The following is a 13,901-nucleotide window of genomic DNA, read 5'->3' as shown; positions in this document are numbered from 1 at the left end:
TGTCAGGACGCTGGGCACGGATCCAATCGCAGAATCGGTACTGTGCACACAGTGATAGCAATTGAGTAACATATCCCGTGGTGCAAACAAAAGTCAATGACAAAGTCCTGTCCCGAGCCTTTGTGGCTCACCAGGCCGGCGCTTCTGCCGGTTTTTTGGTGCAAACAAAGCCGGAAACAAATTCAGGAAGAGAACAAATCATCCAGAAAAATCCAAAAAAAAACACAGAATCAGAAACAGGCTGAGTCGATATTCAGACGGGCAGAGTATATATACGAATGCTGGAAAGGCTCAGGAAAATTCATCAGCACAATCTGCCAACAAACAGTTGAAAACACCGGACTACAATACACTGAGCAATAAACAGAGTGGCGGATGATAGGTGGAGCACAATGAAACTGAAGTAGCAGCTAAACAGGTAATAATGAGAAACAGGTGAGAGGCGGAGTATTCAGTAATACTGGGGCCGGAGGAGAGCAGGAGCACATGGGGCATGAAAACATCAAGAGAACATGGCAATACAAAATCACAGACAAAAATACAAAGTTTGAACTGGAGCTACTGAGAGTACCGCACCCTTCCACGGACGCCTCTTGGCGTGAAGGCAGCTAGAACAGGGTGTTGGTGATGAGAGTTTCTGATGAGAGAGGGCTGGAGGATGTTACGAGCGGGGACCCAGCACTCCTCTTCATGACCATGGTCATTCCAGTCCACAAGGTACCGGAGGCCACAGCCCCAGCGATGAACATCCACCAGTTGACGCACCCTGAACTATCGATGAGCCGTGGTGGTGAGGGGTTTTGGGGACGGGGCATACGGGGTGGCTGATTAAGAGCCTGCTTCGGGACACATGGAAGGTGGGATGAATGCGGAAGGGAGTGGAGTGAAGCTTGAGACGGATGTCTGCAAGGCTGTTGACTTTAGCAATGGGAAAGGGGCCGATGAAGCGGGGGGCGAGCTTTAAGGGTAGGTCCCGGGTTGAAAGTCACACACGATGTCCCTGGCGGTAAAGTGGGACCTTGGAACGATGGCTGTCACCCTGACGCATGATCCTAGTGGAGGCACGGAGAAGGGCAGAACGTGTGCCACTCCTCGCCCGCTTGTAATGGCGAATGAATGCCAACCTCCTCGTCCTAGGCAGGAAACAGTGGAGGTTGGTAACCAAGGCAAAACTCGAAGGAGGAGAGACCGGTGGATGAGAACGGATGATATTTTATTGCGTCCTCGGCCCAGAGTAGCTGCTGACTCCACGCAGCTGGGTTCTGGGAGACCAGACACCGCAATACAGTCTCTAGCTATTGGTTGGCTCGCTTGGTCTGGCCATTGGACTGTGGGTGGAATCCTGAAGACAGACTCACAGAGGCATCCAGAAGATTACAAAATGCCATCCTGCCTGCCTGACACAACATCTACAGCTAAACCATGTAATTCAAAAATATGTTGTACCAGTAATTTGACTGTTTCTTTAGGAAAAGGAATGATGTGTGCACACTTAGTGGAACAATCATCTACTGTGAGATTGGTGGTGTTACCATCTGTTCGGCGGAAGACCGGTAAGTAAATCGGGGGCACTGTAGGACCAGGGTCTCTTGGGGATCGACAGGAGTTGTCAGAGACTAGCAGGTGACCGCTTAGAGTTCCAGCCTTGAACACAGACCGAGAAGGCGGAGCCAAACTTGCGGATGTGACCTCCCATGGAGGGCCACCAGAACCGCCGTCTGATGAAGGCCTGAGTACGCTTGGTTCCAAGGTGACAGGATAAACGGGTAGAATGGCCCCACTGCAGTACCTGCGAGCGGACAGAGTTGGGAACATAAAAACGGTTACTGGGGCATTGACTAAGGGCTGCCTCACACTGTTAAGCAGTTTGCACATTGGATTCAACATCCTATTGCGTTGCACTAACGAGACAGTGAGCAGAGAGGACGACATCGGGTATAACAGGTATCTCAGAGGAGGGAAATCTTCGGGAGAGGGCATCAGGTTTTCCATTCTTGGAACCGGTGCGGAAGGACAGAGTAAAATTGAATTTTGAGAAAAACAGGGACCACGGAGCTTGACGGGATTTGGGACGCTTCGCAGTAAGGATATATTTCAGAATTTTGTGATCAGTCCAGACTGAGATTGGCATCTTTCCTCCCTCCAGCCAGTGCCGCCGCGCCTCCACAGGCAGCTTGACAGTCAGCAGCTCCTGGTTTCCAAAGTGGAAATTCCTCTCCTTTGGTGTGAGGCAGTGAGAGAAGAAGGCGCAGGGGTGTACCTTCTAATCCCTGCAGAGCGTTGAGAGGGAGAAGCTCGTAAACCATTGCTCGACACATCCAGCTGCACAATTCACGGCCGGTCGGTGTCGGGTTGAATCGGAATAGGGGCCGAGGTGAAACGCGGTTTCAGGTCAGAGAATGCTTTCTCAGCAGCAGGGGACGAGGAGAATCTGACAGTAGATGAGGTCAGAGCATTGAGTGGTGCAGCCAGTGACTGTAATTTCTGATGAAGCGGCGATAGAAGTTGGCAAAGCTCAAGAATCGTTGTAACACACGACGTGTCAATGGTTGGACACATTCGACCGCCGTCTTGACCTTCTCTTGTTACATCTGAATGGAACCGCCTGAAATTACATACCAGAGGGTAGAAACTGTATTGTAATGAAACTTACATTTCTCAGCCTTCACGAAGAGCTGGTTCTCGAGAAGGCACTGGGAAACTCTGCGGACATGACCTGTGTGTTCAGCAATGGGACTATAAAAAAATCAAAATGTCATCGAGATAGGCAAAAAATGGTTCAGCATGTCACTGAGAACGTCATTTCGAAGTCGGCGGGGGCTATGGTGAGACTGAATGGTATGACCAGATACTCATAACGGCCTTAGGTCGTGTTGAAGTCCGTCTTTTCACTCGTCCCCTTCGCGGATGCGGGCAAGATGGTAGCCGGTACTGTGATCAAGCGTGGTGAAAACTGAGGCGGCTTGCAGCAGTTTACCTGCAGAGGTCTTGACCGGAAGAGTTAACTTCTTAACAGTGACTTCATTAAGTCCCCGGTAATCAATGCATGGTCGAAAGGAGTCATCCTTCTTTTCAAGAAAGACAAAAAAAACACGGCACCTGCAGTGGGTTGGGGGCAACGGCCGGATGTTGCTTGCAGCCAGAGACTCTTGAATGTGCTCTTTCATGGCTTTTGTTTCAGGTGCGGACAAGGAATAAAGGCGGGCCCTTGGGGAAGATGTGCCAGGCAAGAGGTCAATGGCGCAATCATACAGACTTTCTGAAATCCGTGTATTCAGGACAGATGACACTGAAATTCCAGATATTCCTCGGGGGATCTGGGCTTGGAGACAAGTGGTCTTAGCATGGCGGAGGTAGAGGGAATAACAGAATAGACTCCAGCCCACAGTCTTGCGATTGAGCCAACAATGTGGCGAGGCGTTTAACTAACCAACGAAGGCCCAGGACAATGGGAGCTTTGACGATAGTCAATAACATAAAGGGTTCATGATGGTTGCCAGATAAGCTGAGACTCACACTTTTAGTAGAGCTGGAACATTTCTCTTTTGAGGGTAGAAAAATGGGAGGGGATTTGATAGAGGTCTACAAGTTTATGAGAGACATAGATAGGTTGGATGGTCTGTACCTGTTTCCCAGGGCACCAATAGCATACACCATAGGGCATATGTACACAATTAAGGGAGGGGAGTTTAGGGTAGACATCAGGGGTAAGTTGTTTTTACACAGAGCGTTGTGAGTGCGTGGAATGGCTTGCCAGGCATGGTGGTGGAGGCGAAAACATTAGGGGCATTTAAGAGCCTCTTGGATAGGTTCATGGATGAAAGAAAACTGGAGGGTTTAGAGGTCGTGTGGGTTTAGTACTTTTTTCTAAGGATTAAATGGGTCGGCACAGCATGGAGGGCTGAAGAGACTGTACTGTCCTGTAGAGTTTGTGGTTCTACGGTTCTATGTCTCTGGAGAGGCCGTTCAGGTAGACGTCGTACTGTACCTATTAGATCCAGCCGCTGGATGTGGCTAGGGTCCAGAACTCTATTGCAAACATGACACGGATCTGTGCCCCTGGTGCATATGCAGAATTTCATGGCAGAGTACCTCCCATGTTCGGAGCGATAAAACACTGAGTAATTTTTTGGAGGAGGCAGTCAGTGATCTTGGACGGGTGAAGTAAGCGAGAACACGGTGGGCGGGGCGGAAGATGCAATCGCAGAGTGTTGATGGACGTTCTGGGACAGCTGGAGTGACTGAGTCTGGTCCACAGGTTTGGCTACACTTGTAGAAAGCGACTCCGCTGCTCTGAACACGTATTCCAGCTGGCTCTGGTGTCTCCCTAGCATCACTCCCTGTTGTTCCAAGACAGCTCTCAGGCGACCGGGATCTGCTGGATCCAATCTTGACAGATTGTACGGTCAGGACGCTGAAGCAGCGATCCATTCGCAGACCACGCACTGTGCGCACTGTGAAATTCACTGAGTAGCAAATCCGTGGGGGGACGGGCGTGTGGTCAACCAATTTTCTGTGTATATCTCCAATGAATTGGGTCTCTAAGTTGCACGTGGCGATACATTTGATGAAGTAGCTATTTGAATTTTTAACTTTTTCCTTGCCACATTATTAGTCCGAATATTGCTTCAGTTTTGGCTGCCAGATCTATCACATTTCCTGCCGCGTATCGTCTAATTTCCTTGTTAAGAGAAGTCTGTATTATCACGTCACCAGCAACCGATTTGTGCGGTACTCCCCAACCTTATGTATTTTTGGTATAGTGTTATTCTTTGCTTGAGCCTCATTGTCTCTTGTTAGCAACGTGTTATTAAATTTGCCGCGTCTGCACCAATGTTTTGATGGAATTACAAGGTGATTTTATTCCGGTGTAGCTTAATCAGGCGTCCCGGGAGGAAACGGGACATTGAGGATGTCCATTCAGCGGCCGGAGGCCTCTGTATTCGGACGCGCTCACTCCCTTCCTTCCATTGGTGGGGGTAGTTTGTTGCTCATTTTCGACGCTGACGCAGAGAACTTGGTGAAAATAGCGACCTGGCAGAGTGGCCGTAAATGAGCAAGTGCTGTACTTTGTCTTGTTAGTCTTTCCCCGTCCTGTGCGATATCTCTCTGACTCTTTATGAGGGAGAAAGACTACCCGTGCTCTGTCAAATTGACATTTGTACGATTTTTTTTTTGTTGTATTGTAGATAATGGTCTTTCTTGGCGGCTGTGCTGTTGCTTGCTTGATGAGTGGCAGGTGCCGATGGTTACTGCTCCAGCAATGGGGGAGGGGAGAATTTTAAAGAGGGTACCCTTTTGTTTTCGTGGATGTTTGCGAGCAACAAGAATTGCAGATTGTATATAATGTACATTCTCTGATAATAAAAATAAATATTGGGCTACTGAACGGTATTTAATTCAGAGTTTGAGGTACCTTGGTATGTCACCAACAACTCCCGTAAATTTATGGACATCCACCGTGGAGACCATGCCAACTGCATGCACTACCAGCTGCATGAAATGGGAGCGTGAGCAGTGTATGGTGGTGTGTGGTGAAGCCTTGTACAGTATTGGTGAAAGCCAGAGAAATTTGTAAATTCAGCCAGCTACATCACGGTAACAAACTTTTCGAGCTTCCGAGTACAACTTCAAAGAGCTTTACTTCATAGAGCCAGCAGCCACCATTAAGGTCAGCCGACACCCCGGACATTCATTCTTCTCACTACCAGAGCAGAGAGGTCGGACAGGATGCGGAAGAGACATTCTCACTGTTTCTTGAATAATTTCCATCTGATCTAACTGATATTGCGCTGTCTGATTTCAGAATGGACAGTGAAACATTTACACCAACTCACACTATGTTTTTGTTCTTTTGTCCCTGTTACTCTATTAATTTCATTTAATTATAAATATGCAGTTTATTTATTGTAATTTATGGTTTATTTTTCTTATGTATTACAATGTACTGCTACAGAAAAACAACACACTTCGCGACAATGTCAGTTACATTTTGATGCTGATAAAACTATTCTCTGTTTTCCATATATCAGACTTAAAACCCTGCGACTTCATTTCTATCCAGTTAAAGATTTACTACTCGACAGCTCCTCCATGCTGCCTAATTTTCCCAAGGTTAGCCCTTTTCATTTTTAAGAATGTAGATAAAGTACCGTCTTATCTCTTTTCCAAATTGTTGTAAGCCACATCAAACTAGGCTCAGCAGTGTCAATGTGCTGCCAGAGTGCCAAATCAGTAACCTACCTTCCCTAGTGAACAATGTTTTGCACCATCCCTCGGAGAGCGCACTCTGTATTGATTCAAGAAACTTTTCCGTGCACCATTCACAAATTCCACCCTGGCCAGACCTCGAAGAATCAGTTGGGATCTCCCAATGATAGATATCCTTGAATCAAAGAGCATGTATTGAAGAATATTGGATCGTCTACAACTGTAAGCTAAATGGGTGCCGCTCGCCTCTTTCAACGCTATGATTGGTCCACCAGAAATAACAACTTTCCTTCCAGCATTGATTTATTACCTTATCAAATTGGAAGACGTGTGTTCCTGGTAATCGCGGCGTTTTGACTTTTTGTCTTATCTTCTCTTGAGATTACTCGTGGAACAGGCCCTCCATAAAACCACCTGTATAACAATGGGCTAACCACAGGGCAATTTACAACGACCGATTAACGTACCAAGTGGCACGTCTTTGGATTGGAACGGAAACCGAAGGACATGGACAAAACCCATTTTTTTCACGAAAAGGTGTACAATCTACTCTCAGAGGACAATGGAATTAACCTACAGAACACCAAGAGAGCCTCCAAAATACACATCACTGGGAGAGGAAAGATCCTCACATAGAAGACATGAAGTAGTCTGGGAAAAACGGAGAAGGCGCCGGGTCGATTTATCTGCAATTGACTCATGGCTGATGATCCTGGCGGTCTAAGCTATCGTAGGGCGATGGGCTAACGAAGAAAATGAAGACGTTATACTTGGGCATTTTGCTGGCAACATTCTGAGCCAGGTTCTTATGGAGTATGTACCTTAGCTGAATGACATGGCAAGGACGTATTCAACTCTTCACTCGTCCAGGATAGTAGGATTCCCCACTATAAACAAGGTCTAGGAAGCTGGCAGATTAGGCTGCTATCTGCACAGGATATCAAACAAGTTCACGGAGAAATGGTAATCAACAATGCGGGGATCTGCTGCACTCAGTGAGTCAGCTCGCTGATATGAATAATTTTGGGCGCCTGTATTTATTTTTGTTTGTTTTCAGAAGCTTGTTTTCAGCTTCCTGACCATAACCCACCTGGACAAAAAAGATACATACGTTCGGATGCTGTTCGTAGACTTTAGTTCAGCATTCAACACAATTATCCCTCAGAAACTGATTGGAAAGTTGAGCCTATTGGGCCTGCACACATCTCTCTGCAACTGGATCCTAGACTTCCTGACTGGGAGCAGCATCTCCAACACCATCACACTGAACACTGGGGCTCCCCAGGGTTGCGTGCTCAGTCCACTGCTGTTCACTCTGCTGACCCACGACTGTGCTGCAACATACAGCTCGAACCATATCATCACGTTCGCCGATGACACGACCGTGGTGGGTCTTATCTGCATGAACGACGAGTCAGCTTACAGAGAGGAGGTGCAGCGGCTAACGGACAGGTGCAGAGCCAACAACCTGTCTCTTAAAGTTCACAAAACAAAAGAGATGGTTGTTGAATTCAGGAGGGCACGGAGCGACCACTCCACGATGAGCATCGACGGCTCCTCGGTAGAGATCGTAAAGAGCAGCAAATATCTTGGTGTTCACCTGACGGAGAATCTCACCTGGTCCCTCAACACCAGCTCCATAGTAAAGAAAGCCCATCAGCGTCGCTACTTTTCGTAAAGGCTGAGGTAAGTACATCTCCCTCCCCCATCCTCATCACATTCTACAGGGGTTGTATTGAGAGCATCCTGAGCAGCTGCATCACTGCCTGGTTCGGAAATTGTACCATCTCGGATCGCAAGACCCTGCAGCGGATAGTGAGGTCAGCTGAGAAGATCAGCAGGGTCCCAGTTCCCGCCATCTCGGACATTTACACTACACGCCGCATCCGCAAAGGAAACAGAATTATGAAGGACCCCATGCACCCCTCCTACAATCTCTTCTCCCTCCTGCCGTCTGGAGCATTCGGGATCTCACGACCAGACTATATAACACTTTCTTCCCCATAGCTAACAGAATTCTCCATACCCGAAGCCTGGACTGACACCTTGCCCTACTGTCCTGTTTATTATTTATTGTAATGTCTTCACTGTTTTTGTGCACTTTATGCAGTCCAGTGTAGGTCTGTAGTCCAGTGTAGCTTTCTCTGTGTTTTTTAATTACGTAGTTCAGTCTATTTTTTGTACTGTGTTTTGTAAACCATGGTCCTGAAAAATGTTGTCTCATTTTTACAATGCACTGTACCATCAGTTGTGGTCGAAATGACAGTAAAAGTTGACTTGACTTGACTTGGCTGGACTTGACTTGACCTGTGTCAATTATTTTGTCCCAACAGCGGTGTTTGCACATTTAGAGATGTATCCCGCTGCAGATATTTAATTCAAATGAAGGAGAGTGAGATATCTTTTGAAGTTAACAGCAACGTCATTGCAACGATTGTAACTGCATTGAATCACCAAATGATGTATCTGATCTCAACTGTCTGAAATGGGAAGTACATTTGAGTTTGTGAGCCTTTAGCGAGTGGGACATAGAAGAATGGCTGCTTGTTATAATGGATACCATCAGATTCAGTCTGTATCTGGTGACTCAGAATAAATGGAATTGAAGGAGGTAGAACCAATATTGCGAGTGTGTAGTTTGAGCTGAAATGAACAGTAGTTGTCAGGTAGACGGTCTGTCTGTTGTCTATGTGGAGAAAATACGAAATAAGCGTTGAAAAGGTTTCTTCATGGGCACAGGACCTGATCTGTAAATAGGTGAAACGGCCTAATCCCTCTGGTTGTGAAACTGTTGGGGTCCCTGCCACCACCAGGGACTTGTCACCAGGACAAGAGCTGTCTACAGTTTTATGTTCACTGTTTGCCTCTGTTGAGCACTACATCGATATGGAATTATATTTATAAACTTATCCGGACAATATTTTGTTTCATGTGCCGTGTGTCATGCATATTTTGTGTGTTCTCCGTGGTCCCGAGGAACACTGCTTCATTTGCTCTTGGATATGTATTGGCATATGATAATAAACGTGAACATGAGAAGGAGAAAGGTTAAATGACGCGTAGAAGTGAAATATATCACGCACTGCGTGATCAATGACTGGGATATGCTACCAAAACGAGTCATAGACGGTGATAGAAAAGGAACAGCTGAAAATATATGGACGGAGACAAACACAACCGGAGGTTGGGGTGACAGGTGTATTTGCCTATGACAGATTTGTATGGAAACAGTTCCTGTCTGGCAATCTTAAAAACCAAAGAGCATAGAATTAAAGTGAGTAGGGGAATATTTCAAACGATTCTTACAACGCAATTGCTTTCACACAGAGAGTGATGGATGCCAGCAACTCATTACCGAGATAACCGGTGCAGGTAGGTTGCATCTGCGTCGATTATGTGATGTTTAGACAGGTAGACATATGAACTGTGTAATATCCATTTTATGCTGAGACTTCGGGTTAGTTTAAAATGTTTGGATAAGAATTCTGAAATTGGCGATGCTGTGCATGTTGAGGAAGTTTATCGAAAGATTCTGCACGATGTATGCCAATTGGGGATTTGGGAAGTAATATGGCAGATGAAGGTTTATGGGCTGCTGCAAACTATGTGCCGGGTGAGGTACCGTTAAAACAATCATAAAATATTTGTTGAATGCAAATATTTAGAAGCTTTGTTGTACAGTAGGAAATTTGGCTGGACTTCCATGTCTTTCTGAATGTAAAATTGCACAGAGGTGTTGGAAAGAAAGCTCCCAACTCTTCTTTAATTTTACACTCTCCCCCACTTACTGCCCCTCTCTCCTCTACTGCGCATTACCTCCGCTTATTGCCTCTTCCCTTTCTACCGTGACTTTTCAGACCTGATTCCTTCTTATACTAATTTCCTATCACTTATCACCTATTAAGTGATCACTTCACATCCCTCTCCTGTTTACTTCAATTTACCTGCCACATTCTAGCTTGTTGGCACGCACCCGCCCACCTTCTTACTCTGGTTTCTTTCCCCTTCTTCTCTAGTTTTCATGAAGACTTCCGGAAAACTCGATGTTTGTTCATTTATATAGATACCGCCTGAGCTAATGATTCCCTTCAGTATTTTGCCTGAGCTGCTGCGAATGCATAGCACCTGCTGAATCTCTGAACTGCATAAATAATTGGGATGGCCACGTTTGAGCCATTGTTTATTTGTCAGTGTAAGCAACCCTTAGACAGAGGATTGATCAAGTAGAAATTGACCACGGAGACGCACATGAGCAGTTTAAGTTAGTGGTATTGCTAGCATCCCATTCATAGGTCGAACGGTCTATTCATGTGTTGTGCTGATCTGTGTTCAGCATTTTCACCCACGTGTTTATAAAATTGAGTTCAGTGCGGACAGCCTTCTTAACATTGTTCTTGAGGCCTACAGCTGCTAATAAAATGAAGCTTGCGTTTTATAACGGAGCGGGAAATTGAGAGAGTTTGTTTCATTTTAACAATATTTTATTTTTCTTGCTTATCGATGCGGCAGTGTAGCAGGGGTTTCCATCAGAAACTTCACAACTTTGAAATGTGAATGTCGTTGGAGGAAACCGACGCCGACACCGGTAGAATGTACAAGATTCATTGAGACATTTAGAAGCGACATGCGAACCGCTACGCCAATTGGTTCAACGACATGGGCAGTTTCATAGCTGTTCCTTCCGAATACTTTCTCTCAGAAAGCGGGTGAATGGAGATTTCACCACCTCCCACATCTGCTCCCTGAACTTCCTCTGGGTCAACGCGTAAAGAGCCCATGTTTGTGCAGCAGCTCAGTAGCTGCAGCATGTAGCACAGCTCCGCCAAGATCGAAGGTGGGGTCGTAATATACCCCACAGATGGTCGACGTAAATAAAACAAACGTTTCCACGCACAACAAAAAGCATCGACAACGCGATGAAATTCGCCGACACGACCAACAGTAAAAGGAGCGACTTCACTTATCTGATGGTCAAAACATTGAGTAGCAGAATGACCACGAAAGGGATGACAAGCGTAAAGAGGAAGTTGCCGAATTCAACTACGGTCGAGGCCACTGAGATCATGACAGAATATTTTGCTTGGCAAAACCAAGGGATGTTGGACATTCCATATATTCCCGAGAAAAAAGAAAGTTCCAGAATATGTTCTTTAAACAGCTCAGCACGGCCGCAATCCCCAGAACCACAGCCGCCGTTCTCTCCGTGCAGTATTTAGCTTTCAGATTCTGGCAGCGAATAGCCACAAATCGGTCAAAGGTGAACATGACGGTGAACCAGACGGAACAGTCGTTGGCTGCATAAAGTACGGCGGCGTGGACATCACAGACGGGGATGTAACTCAGAAAATTAAACACTTCCCGGTAAACAAGCGGTATCTGCCTCAGTACCAGGAGATCGGCTGCTGCCATGCCCATCAGGTAACGAGTGACTCCTTTAGAAAGACCGCACTTTCCCCGGGACAGGACCACAATCGTCAGCACGTTCACTATTGTGATTGAAAGAAACACAAGCATGTCAGTGGGCAAGGAGCAAGGTCAGCAGAGTCACAGACAGGAAATATGGAATCATGTTTTTGAACCCAGACTTGAAGACTGCCGCTTCCAGTCCGGAGATATCTGCTGGGGACGAGGATTATAGTTCAGCGAAGTCGACAAAGAACTGGAAAATGACATCACCACGCTCAGCAACGATCAGCTGAGAAGCAATGTTCACAGATTTCGTTATAGATGAATTTGGAATAGGGCTTGGATTTGGTCATTAAATTGGAATTGCTTTACGATTACCAAAGTGGTTTAACAAGGTACAGGGAAACACGCGTCGCTACACTGTACACAAAAATCAATTCATTACTCAGTGCTGTGAGGCGGTGCTGTAATTTCAACTCGAGCTCTCAAGCTTCATCTGCGGGTCCCTTAAGTTTATACAAGCTCCCTCAAAGGGTATAGGTTTTTAAAACCGGTGAATTTGATTATCTAAGACAGAAGGGATGCAGACTCAGTTGAAACGTTTAAACCAACAACATTTTATCTGTTCGTTTGTATTTTGAAAACACTTTATGAACACTTTATCGTCTATATGTACAGTTTCCTTTAAGTATTATTATTATTTATCGAAAACACGGAGATAACGTCGTTGAACGTATCCTGTCAAAATATCAAAGGCTGATAACAGAGGTTCAGTCAGGCAGGACGATTGATTGTGTGAACCGGAACATGTAATTACACCCCCATCAATCAGATGGCTTTATCCCGTGACCAGCGATTCCAATTCTGTCAATCTGAAAGTCGGTAAACGGTAACGTACCGGGAAATGCAACCAAACCGAGAACGGGATAGCAGACGGGCTGAATTGTCTTGAGGAAATACCAGATCCGTGTGTCTGTAGTGATCCAAGGATATTTCGAAAAAATATAGGAATCCAGGCTGAAGACACCCTTTTCTATCGCTGGAACATTCCATTGTGCTATTCCTCGATCCTGAACCATTTTCTATCGCTGTTCCCAGATTACAGTCCGTGACCGGCACTTCGCAAGCTGCAGATCCAGCCAATCACATAAAATCCCACTTTTATGTTTGCAAATCTCCAATCCTTGTGTTCCGATGTCGAGCCACCGCGGCCGTGAGTGACGGAGGGCTTGTTCTCGCTAATACTGTGAACCTTCATCGAAAGGAAACATTTTATACAGAGCTGAGAATTCTACAGACATCTAAACAGCAGACTGACGTTAATTACTCAAAAAAACACATCTACGGTTAACCTCTTTGAATCCGGACCGTTGTAGAAAAACGCAAACAGAAGCATTTAATGGGGTGGTGATGTCCAGGATGCTCATCCACCGATCTCGTACATTCATTCTGCATCGTCTCGCAGGAGTCACAAAGGCCTGAAAGCACGTACCATCAGACTCAGAATCAGCTTCAATCACGCCATTATAAAAATGTTCAACCCTTCACCCAGACGACCAGATGGATTCTTGATGTCGCAATCTGCCTCGCTGCGACTTTGCAATTTGTTCGCCTGCGCCGCGTTTGCTCTGTAACTGCAGCACCTTGTACTGCACTCTGTCATTGTATTACCTGGAAACTCAATGCACTGTGGCAATGACTTTTTCTGCGTTTGTTTTTTTTTTTTTTTTGCGTTGCATTGAATGCACAATAAAAACTATTTCGTTCTCTTTTACACTTGCGAATGCAAATTATATCAATCAATTTCGAATCATTAATAATAAACCCATTTATTAATTGATCAGTGCAGTGGGATGGAGCAATGGGAACAGGGAGCTGCCTGCAAGGCTGATGGAGTCGTGGCGTGTGATCAGCAGTCTACGAACGTTCAGCAGCCCCTTCAGAGTGAAAGACCCAGATGAGATCCTTTCCATTGATGGGAGCAGGATAACATAAACCCTGGAACTTCGCCGTATCTAATCTGAAGTCACTGCGTGGACGAAGAAGGGAATATCCTGTATCGATGAACAACAATTCGGAAATTATGCGTGGGTAAATTGATTTAGGAAAGAGATTTGGGCCAAATCTGTATTAAAGTCCTACATATTACATCGCGTTTTACTGCGCGTCCACTCACCTGAAACTGTGATAATTCATACATAATGCTGTAGGGGCGGCAGGTCAGTCAAAATTTATGGAGGTGAACAACGAGTGGACGTTTTGGGTGGAGGCCATTTTAAATAGAG

Source organism: Hypanus sabinus, chromosome 24, assembly GCF_030144855.1.
Source record: "Hypanus sabinus isolate sHypSab1 chromosome 24, sHypSab1.hap1, whole genome shotgun sequence".
Lineage (NCBI taxonomy): Eukaryota > Metazoa > Chordata > Chondrichthyes > Myliobatiformes > Dasyatidae > Hypanus > Hypanus sabinus.
Note: the sequence above shows the minus strand (reverse complement) of the source record.